We start from the raw sequence: 10,482 nt of genomic DNA, 5'->3' as shown, positions 1-10,482 counted from the left end.
CCTTAGATGATTAGCAAGTTTGGGGAATTACTGTTTTCTATTAGAATCACATTCTTTTAGTTGTCTCCTGTTTATAAGCCCTACACTCTAGCCTATTTGGTGTATTTGTTGGTTCATAAAAATGCCCAGCATTTATCATTTCTGGCTCATACTGATTTCTTAATCTGTAGAGCCTCATCCTTCTTGTGTCTCTCTTTGCCTTTGCAAATTCAGTGCATTACTCAAATCCCAACCCAATATTACTTCCTGAGAGTCTTTTCAGCTCGAGATAGCTTCTTCCTGCTCAGACTACTTGTAATTCTTTTTCTTTTTGGAGACAGTGTCTCGCTCTGTCCCTAAGGCTGGAGTACAGTGGTACGATCTTGGCTCACTGCAACCTCTGCCTCCCAGGTTCAAGAGATTCTCATGCCTCAGCCTCCCCTGAATAGCTAGGATTACAGGCACCTGCCACCATGCCCGGCTAATTTCTGTAATTTTTAGTAGAGACAGGGTTTCACCATGTTGGCCAGGCTGGTCTCGAACTCCTGACAACAGGTGATCCGCCTGCCTTGGCCTCCCGAAGTGCTGGGGTTACAGACGTGAGCCACCGCACCCAGCCACTACTTGTATTTTTTAATGACACCTTTTAAATGTACTTATGGTATTTCCCCTATTAGAAGAGCTGGATTTGTAATCTCCAATGTATTCAGTGCTTACTATGTGCCAGGTACTATGCTAAGTCTTTATATGCTCTTGTTTTGATAGGAAGTTTGCTAAATGAAAGCTAAACTAGAAATGTCTTCAAAATAACTAAAATAATAATAGCATGTTACGTTGGAAAACATTCTTGTTATAGTCTTAATTTTAATATTCAAAAAATACTAAATTTTATAAAAAATTACTTACCTGGCTTAAAAATAAATCTACTTTCCATCATCTTTATGATTTTAAAATATCAGAATGCTTATGATTACAGAAAAAACTAGAATAGAAAATTTAATTTTCTTATTACATGATAAAGAGACAATCCTCGAATTTGTAAAAACAGAAAAATTTTAGTTTTTATATAGTTTTATTAATAAGCATACACAGAAATGCTGATATACATACATTACATGTTCAAAGTGTCACGATAATATTCTGAAAAGTACAAAATTCAAATGTCTAAATTTTACATGGCAATGCAAAAGAAAAAATTAATAACAAATAATTTTATTAAAAACTTCATTTATCATGAAAATTAGTGAGATTACAAAGATTAAACTATAACTGAATTTCATACCCTAATGGGTCAAGTCCCTGGTCTAGGAGCATTAGAGAGGACTCTCTTAGCTTCTGCAGCAACTTCCTTAGCTCTTCCTTCGAAAATACCTGATTTTTAAAAAGAGAAATAAGAATGAGAACAAAGACAAGTATGAACTTAGTTAGCTAATCAATCTGATTAGCTTCATATAAGAAGAAATTCCTCTTTAAGATTTACGTAGCCAGAGGCTAGGAAATTAGAGTGGTTCAGGAATTTCAAGACGAATTCTCAGAGTCAGTCTATATATTTCTAACTGCTTACAAATATATACACATTTTGGGAAAAAAGCATAAACATTAAAACAGGACTATTACTTTAAGAAAATCCAAGAACAATTACAAATGTAAACACATCTTCACAAAATATTACTACAGAGCATATCAAATCATTAAAATTTAAAACTACAATGCTCTAGAACTTACCAGGTACAGTTTGTGGCGCTCAGAGGATACCATATCTGCTAACTGTAGGCATTCCTGATACTGACCAGTACTGTGCAATATTGTATGAAGCAGAAAACACAACATTGGCAGACAAAGCTTTCTCAGTAAAACCATTTGATGTGTTCTTTCATGGTCTTCTTCAGCATCCTACAAACAGAGATCAATAAATCATTTAACAATTTAAGCTAAAGATCCTTACAAAAAGAAAAGCTAAGTACTGAATCAAATCCAGAATGTAATTGGTAGACAAGATTTAACAGCAAAAAAGTGTGAAGATGAACAAAGTAGACTACAGAGAGGTCAGAGGTATGACAGTGAAAATAAAATGCTTCTGCAATTGTATTTCTAATAAACTTACTGTGTCCTGAATAAAAACATGCATAAAAAGAATGAGTTAGAAACTGAACATCATCAGAGCAAAAATCAGAACAGAAAACAATCACCACTCCCTTGGATGTTTATACATATAAATCAAGATAGCTCTAAGGAGGCCTGAGAGGACACACCAGACTGACAGCAATGACTGTTGCTGGGAAAAAGAGGATATGGGGAGGGGCACACAGGGAGGGTCAACTTCACTGAAGACTACTTTGCTTATAAACAAGGAAAATGGAATTTATGATTTCCTCATATAATTTTTAAAAACAGAAAAACAGAACCTATAGATTTAAATAATACAATTAATGAGTCAGAACAGATATTATCAGGAAAACAAGTAAGAAAAACAATTGTCATTCCTTTATACATACATGGATCTTTCTTAAAATCGATGTGAACAGTAAAAGTACAGAAAAAAGAGTAAACCTCTTATGCCCACTACATTTACTTACAACAAATTTGAAAATTAATTAAAAAGTAATCAACCACATAATTTCTTTTTTTTTTTTTCTTTTCTTTTTTCACCTTTTTCTTCTTTTTTAAGACAGCGTTTCTCTCTGTTGCCCAGTCTGGAATGCAGTGGCGTGGTTTCAGCTCACTGCAACCTCCACCTCCTGATTTCAAGCAATTCTCCTGCCTCAGCCTCCCAACTAGCTGGAATTACAGGTGCACGCCACCACGTCCAGCTGATTTCTGTAGTTTTAGTAAGGACATGGTTTCACTGTGGTGGCCAGACTGGTCTCGAACTCCTGACCTCAGGTGATCTTCCTGTCTTGGCATCCTGAAGTGCTTGGATTACAAGTGTGAGACACCATGCCTATCCAGAGAGTACAGTATTAACATATAGAAATGCTACTGCTTTTTGTATATTCATTTTGTGTCCTGCAACTTTACTAAGTTTTTTTTACTAGTTTGAATAGTTTTTTTGGTGGGTCTATAGACTTTGCTATACATAAATTCATGTCATTTGCAAACCGGGACAATTTGATTTCCTCTTTTTCAATTTGACTGTTTTTTTATTTCCTTCTCTTGACTCATTGCTCTCGCTAGGACTTCCAGTAGTGTGATGAATAGAAGTGGTAAAAGTAAATCTTCCTGTTTTGTTTCAGATCATAGAGAAAAAACTTTTAACTTTACCTCATTTAGAATGATGTTAGCTGTGGATTTATCACTTGTAATCTTTTTTGTGTTGAACATACTTTCTATACCTAATTTGATGAGATTTTTTATCGTGAAGAGATACTGTCAAATTATTTTTTCATGGCTACTGAAATGATTGTATGTTTCTTAGTTTTCTTTCTGCTAATGGGATGTACCATATTTATTGATTTGTTTATGCTAAACCATCCTTGTATCCTTGACGTCAACCTCACTTGATTCTGGTGAATGAATTTTTTTTAATGTGCTGTTGAATTTGGTTTGTTTGTATTTTGTTGAGGAATTTTGCATCTGTGTTTATCAAGAACAATGGTCGTGTGTGTGTGTGTGTGTGTGTGTGTGTGTCTTTGTATGGTTTTGATATCAGGATAATGCTATCTTCATAAAATAAGATTGGAATTTTTTTCTTTGACTTTCTGGAATAGTTTCAAAATAATTTGTGTTAGTTATTCTTCAAATGTTTGGTAGAATTCAGTTGTGAAACCATCAGTTCCTGAATCTTTCTTTCATGGGAATTTTTTTTTATTACTGATGCAATGTCTTAATTGATTAATTATCTGTTTAGATTATCTATTTCTTCATAGGTCAAACTCTGTACTTGTATATGTTTAGCAATTTATATATTCCCTCTAGATTATCCAATTTCTCGGCATATAATTGTTCATAATAGTGTCTTGTGATTGTATTTCTTTAGTATCAGTGATAACATCTCTTTTATCATCCTTGGTTTTATTTATTTGAGCTAATTTTTTAAAGTTTAGCTAAAGGATTGTCAAATTTGTTTAACTTTTCAAAAAACCAACTCTGCTTTGTCGATGATTTGGATATTTTATTCTCTATTTTGTTTACTTTTCTATGATATGTATTATTTTTTCTTCCACTAATTTTGGATTAATTTGTTCTTGTTATTCTAGTTCCCGAATGCAATGTTAGTTTATTTGAGATTTTTCTACTTTTTTGATGTAAGTATTTGTTGGAATAAACTTCTATTGGAACCATTTTTGCTGTATCTCCTAAGTTCTGATATGTTTTATTTTAAATTTTCATTTGTCTGAACAAAATTATTGATTTTTAAAAAATTTTGTCTTTGACCCATTGGTTTTTTGGGAGCATGTTGTTTAATTGCCATTTGTTTTTAAAGTTTCTGAAGTTTCTGCTGTTATTGATTTCTAGTTTTGTACTATTGTGGTAAAAATTATATGCTTGATATAATCTTAATCTTAACAAATTTGTTAACTTTTTTGTGCCCTACATATGATATAACTTGAAGAATGTTTCATTTGTAGTTGAGAAAAATGTGTATTCTGTAGTTGTTGGATGAAAAGTTATTGTGTATCATTTAGGTCCACTTGGTATAGAGTGTAGTGTAACTCTGCATTTGTTATTGTTGTTGATTTTCTGTCTGGATGATCTGTCCATTTTTGAAAGTGGAGTACTAAAGTCTCTTACCATTATCATATTGCAGTATCTTGTATTTTAAACCTAATAATACTTGTTTTATATATTTGAGTGCTTTGGTTTTGGATGCATATATATTTACAATTGCTGTATCTTCACGCTGAATAGATTCCTTTATCATTACATAATTACATTCTTTACAGCTTTTGACTTACTGTCTATGTTATCTAGCATAAGTATAGGTATTCCTGTTTGCTTTTGGTTTGTTTTCATACAATACCCTTTTCAACCATTTCATTTTTAGTCTTTGTGTTTTTCACAGGTGAAGTGAGTCTCTTGTAGGCAACATAAAGAGAACCAGCCTGATTGCTAAGAGTGTAGCTAAATAATCATTGATAAAAAGATGAGTGTGTTTTTTCACATGCACATACTAGTCCCATCTCAACAAAAACCAGGAATCGAGATGTGATTATACCAGCAGAAACTGCCAGCTGGAACTACGTAAAACAGAGAAAATGAGATAGAATGAAGACAGGCTGCAAGTATGCATTGTCATTAAAGAAAAGAGGAGTTACCCCTAAAGATGAAGCAGAGGCCATCAGGGTTACCACTCCCACTACAGATCCAAGAAGTGAAACTTCTTCCTCTTTAGCTTTGGAGGGGGAAGCCATCTCTTTGGCTTCCGCTGGCCTGAAGGCCACTGAAGAGTGCTGCATGAGTGGGACCACCACAGAGAGCTGCTAGGGCAGGGCTTACCTCACAGACCTGTAGTACACTGCCACCCCAGAGGGCCACGTGGGCAGATCATTGAACCAAGGACTATTCTCAAGTGTTAAATTTTAATGATATTTGCCTTGCTATTTTTTTTTTTTTTTTTTTTTTTTAATTTGCTTGGAATCTGTCAGTCCTTTCTTCTAACTTCTTCCTTTGAGGATAGAAATGTCTATCCTATGCTTGTCCCACCATTATATTTTTGAAGCACACAACTTTTCTGGTTTTACAAGTTCACATCTGGAGAGGAATTTTACCTGAGGATAAATCTTACCTTTAGTCTCACTTATACCTGATTTCTATACTAGTCAGGTTAGACTTTGGACTTTAGAGTTGATACTGCCATGAGATAGGATGTTTGGCCTGTTGAGATAATATATCTATATATATCTTGCAAATCAGAAAAAACATGAATTTGTGAGGTTGGGATAAAATGTTAAGAACTGACTGTTTATTACCTCCAAAATCATGTGTTCAAGTCCTGACCTCCAGTGTGGCCATAGTTGGAGATGAGACCTCTAGGAAAGTAAATGGGGTTAGAAGGGTAGGACTCCTGACCCAATGTGATTTGTCTCTATAAGAGAAAAACAACAACAACAAAAAACCTGTTTTTCTCCCTCTCCACAAACATACACTGAGGAAAGACCACGTGAGGACACAGCAAGGCAGTCATTTGTAAGCAAGGAGAAGAGCCTTTTCCAGAAACCAAATTGGCCAGAAACTGAGTCATGTTTTTCTAGCCTCTAGAACTGGGAGAAAATAAATTTCTGTTGTTTTAGCACTTGGTCTGCAGTATTTTTTCTGGCAGCCTGAGCAAACTAATATAATATTTTATATTATGCTTTCTCATAAATACTTTTTAAAACAACTTTACAGTAATCTTGGGAAATCAGAATTAAGTTTACTTTTTATGTAGAAGTAAATTGAAACTCCCATACATTTAAACCTTTCTTGTATAATGGTACGGACTTTACCTTCTGCCCTATCTGGAAGAGAAGCACAGGAAATTTTCTAAAGCAAAACAAATTGGCAGAAGAGGCAAGTTGTAGACAACAAGTTTTGAATAAAGTTGACTCTTGCCAAGTGCAAAATGTCAATTAATTCCACATGTCTAAAAGTGGATTTTTCTATAAATTTCCCTCTACACACTGCTTTAAATGTGTTCCAGAGATTCTGATATGTCGTGTCTTTTTTTCATTGGTTTCAAAGGACATCTTTATTTCTGCCTTCATTTCNAACTTTAAAATTAAGAATTTAAACTTTTTAATTGAACAACTTAAAAAATTAAAATATATAAAAGTGTAAATATATTTAGTAAAATATAAACAGTAAAAAAGATTAACATAAAATGCACCAGTCTCTCACCCAATGCTATTTCCAGGGTCAACTCTTAGTAGTTTCCACTGTGAGTTTTTGCATGAGTCTAAACAAATATGGGTAATGCCCCTGATTCTTGATGTATCAATTCAGTCCTTGTTTTCTGGTTTTAAATAGATAAGGATTTAGTTCCCATATTATTGTCCCTTTCTCCTCACATTCCCACTTGTGATTGTTACACTATTCCAAAAATCCATCTCAAGTCTCTCTACCTTTGAATTTGGTTGGGGTAAGATATAAGAAGCAGAACTTTTTCATTTGTGATATACCAGCGTCTATGATTTCATTGCTTGTTCTTCAAAGGTACCTCATTCATCCCAAATTTCAAACCTTGTAAGAATTGCCTTTAGAATTAGTATTCTATTTACATTTTTTTTGTTTTTTCTATTATGGACCACTTCTTTTGGCTAATTATTCTACAAAAATATTACTGTTCTGTATTTTCTTTTGTCTCCTTCATTACAGTTCCCAATAGTAGTACTTTAATATGGCTGAATCAATGACAATAACTTTGTTATTAAGCATAATTATCTTTAATTATTTTCCAAAATGATAATTTAAGTGTATTACTTACCAAAAACTATTATTATTGCTATGGAAATACTTGATTATGCAAAGAATACTAGTCCCTTCAATATGTATCAAATGTAATTACCATTTGAGCACTCAAGATGAAATATACTAAAAGTCAAGATTAAGCGTTTTCTCTTTTATTATGATCTAATAATTCTTCAAAAATTTCATCACCTTTTGGTTTTGTAAATTTAACCTAAACATTAAGTTGTTATTGTAATTACTACACTTGGTATTTCCTGAATTTCTAATTGGTTTTTCTTAAAATATGGCTGGAAATTTTCAAATACTTTCTTTGGGTTTATGTTTTCATTTCTATTATGGTGTCTTTAATCAAGCTTTTCACATTCTTAGTGTGCACCTATTTTTTTTTTATCACTCATAGATTTATTCTTTCATGTGTAATTGTGAATTACAAGGCTATCTTTAACAGAAATTGTATTTGAAATAATCCTGCGTAGTCTGAGTAGAGCACCTGTTTGTCCAAGAAAGGTTAGATTGACTTCTGTAGGCTCCTGGGAGTTAATCACTGGAATGCTGAATTTTCAATTTGATGATTATTGTGCTTCAGAGTATATTCAAGGGGGCATATTCAAATCTCAAGTCTTTTTTAAAAACATCCTTAGCACAGGCTAATAATTATGAATTGCTTATTGAGGTCATTTTAAATCAATCTTTTTCTTATAAGGTGTAGGTTTAGAAGTCTTATTTTATTAGAACAATCTCTTTTTTCTACTTTCCAGTTCATGCAAGATCTAATTAGTTGTGTTATATCTGTGTGTCGAAAGTTAAACCCCTGATTTTTCTAAGCTAGCAACTTCTTCTCAATCTGGGTCAAATCAAGGTCATGTGTTTTTATTGTTTATTTTTTAAATTTGTAATTCTTTTGAGATATTATTTAAAAATCTGTTGCTTCTATTTTATTTTAGCAGTTGTGGATTTTTTTTTTTTTTTTTTTTTTTTTTGTAGCAGCAGGCTTTTTAGTTTAGCCAGTCCACACATTTCCAGAAACTGATAGCTCTCATTTTATGGGTGTATCTACTTTGACAGTCCTTAGCTCTGTGTCACCAACATGATTCACTTAACCTACCAGTGTGCAAAACCTAGTAGAGTAGCTGAAAAAATTCTCTGGATGGTTCAGAAAACTGAAATTCCTATGTTGCTTATTTCCAATCAACTTCCCCATATAACTAGTACTTAATATTTGCTATCCTTCTTAGATTTTCAAATTCTCTCACATACTAATTTAGGCAGTGATGTCCATCTTATGATATTTTGAGCAAAAGTCCAATCCATTGTAAAACACACAACAAGCAATTCAGTTGCTCAAAGAACACCGAATATTGTTTTTGTACTCACATGGTAGTCTGTGTTGATTACAAGAACTGTTTTACTTCACAAGTTCTTTCATGGATTCAGGAGACTAATGTCATGTAAAAATGCCTACAATATTATCATTTCACTTTCTGCCTTATAACTGAGCCTACCCTACTGTAATTGCTTTGCCAGAGAATAAGCATATTTCTAAGGGATATGATGAATTGTTTTTTACAAAGATGGTACTTTCAATTGTCATCAATACTTAGCCCATATTAGGTATTAATATTTTCCTACTTTTAAGTTTTAGATGATGTGACATATGATTATTGTTTTAATTCTCATTTCTTTGAGAGCAAATGTAGTGTTTTTGAATATACCTACAAATTCATTGATATAACCTTCTTTAAGAGGTGGAGGCTGGTTTTCCCTTTCTTATACATGCACTAATGGAATAACTCAAAAGAGTCAAACATGGTCATGGAGGAAATGACTGCATCAGGTATCCTAGACCAGGCATAGAGGCCGTTATGAGTCTCCTTGCTCTCACTCATGGATCATTGACTCTGAGAAAAGCCAGCTACCATCTCCTGAGGACGCTCAATCAGTCCTATGGAGAGACCCACACAGTGAAGAAGAGGCCTCTTGCCAACAACCAGCTAGGAATTGAGACCTCCTGCCTAAAGCTATAGAGTGCTATGAGTTGAATTGTGTCACCCCAAAATTCATGTGTTGATGTTCTAACCTCCAGTACCTCAGAATGTGACCTTATTTGGAAAGAGAGTCACTGGAGATGTAACTACATAAGGTCATTAGGGTGAAATCTAATTCACTATGACTGATGTTTTCATAAAGAGAAGGACATTTAAATACAGAGACAGACACATATACAGGGAAGACAAGGTGTGGAGACACAAAGAGAAGACACTGTCTGCAAGACAAAGAGAGAGGCCTGGAACACATCCTTCCCTCACAGCCCTCAGAAGAAACTAACCCTGCTGACACTTTGATTTTAGACTTCCAGCCCGTAGAACTATGAGAGAATAAATTTTTGTTGTTCTATGCCACTTAGTTTGCAGTATTTTGTTATAACAGCCCTAAGAAACTAAAATACATTAAGTGAGACTTTTTTTTTTTTTTTTTGAGACAGAGTCTCTCTCTGTCGCCCAGGCTGGCGTGCAGTGGCCAGATCTCAGCTCACTGCAAGCTCCACCTCCCGGGTTTATGCCATTCTCCTGCCTCAGCCTCCCGAGTAGCTGGGACCACAGGCGCCCGTCACCTCGCCCGGCTGGTTTTTTGTATTTTTTAGTAGAGACGGGGTTTCACCGTGTTAGTCAGGATGGTCTCGATCTCCTGACCTCGTAATCCGCCCGTCTCGGCCTCCCAAAGTGCTGGGATTACAGGCTTGAGCCACCACGCCTGGCCAAGTGAGGCATTTTGAGAGCAGACAAAATGCTCTCATAAATTACTACAACCTCATAAAAAAACCTGGGTCATTCAGCTAAATTCTTGATCCACAGAAAATAAGAGATAATAAATGTTTATTGCTTTAAGCCAGTAAGTTTTGGGATAATTTTTTGTGGAGCAGGAGATAACTAATATAATTGGCTAAATTGAATAATCTCAATAATGTATTTACATGTGTCATATCTATTTTTAATTATATAATTGCACATTTTATTGTAATCTTTATTCCATTCTTGATAAGTAAGCACTTTCTATACAAAACTTTTAAGGACTGCTGTAATTTTCTTCTATTACTAAGTTGCTGTTTTTAAAAATTAT

The 10,482-nt window shown here is 34.1% G+C and overlaps 1 long non-coding RNA gene across 1 annotated transcript; it reads right to left on the bottom strand.

Moving 5' to 3' along the window:
* Positions 1-1,014: 1,014 nt before the first annotated feature.
* LOC108522801 (uncharacterized) lies at positions 1,015-2,289 on the bottom strand. The gene is made up of 2 exons (XR_001883608.1): positions 1,705-2,289; positions 1,015-1,350 (listed from the first exon to the last, which is right to left on the bottom strand). It is a non-coding gene; the product is annotated as an uncharacterized LOC108522801 (long non-coding RNA).
* Between the last annotated feature and the right edge of the window lie 8,193 nt (positions 2,290-10,482).

This window comes from Rhinopithecus bieti, unplaced genomic scaffold (genome assembly GCF_001698545.2).
Source record: "Rhinopithecus bieti isolate Rb0 unplaced genomic scaffold, ASM169854v2 scaffold_67730, whole genome shotgun sequence".
In the NCBI taxonomy this organism is placed as follows: Eukaryota; Metazoa; Chordata; class Mammalia; order Primates; family Cercopithecidae; genus Rhinopithecus; species Rhinopithecus bieti.
Note: the sequence above shows the minus strand (reverse complement) of the source record. Positions and strands in the feature narration are given on the sequence as shown.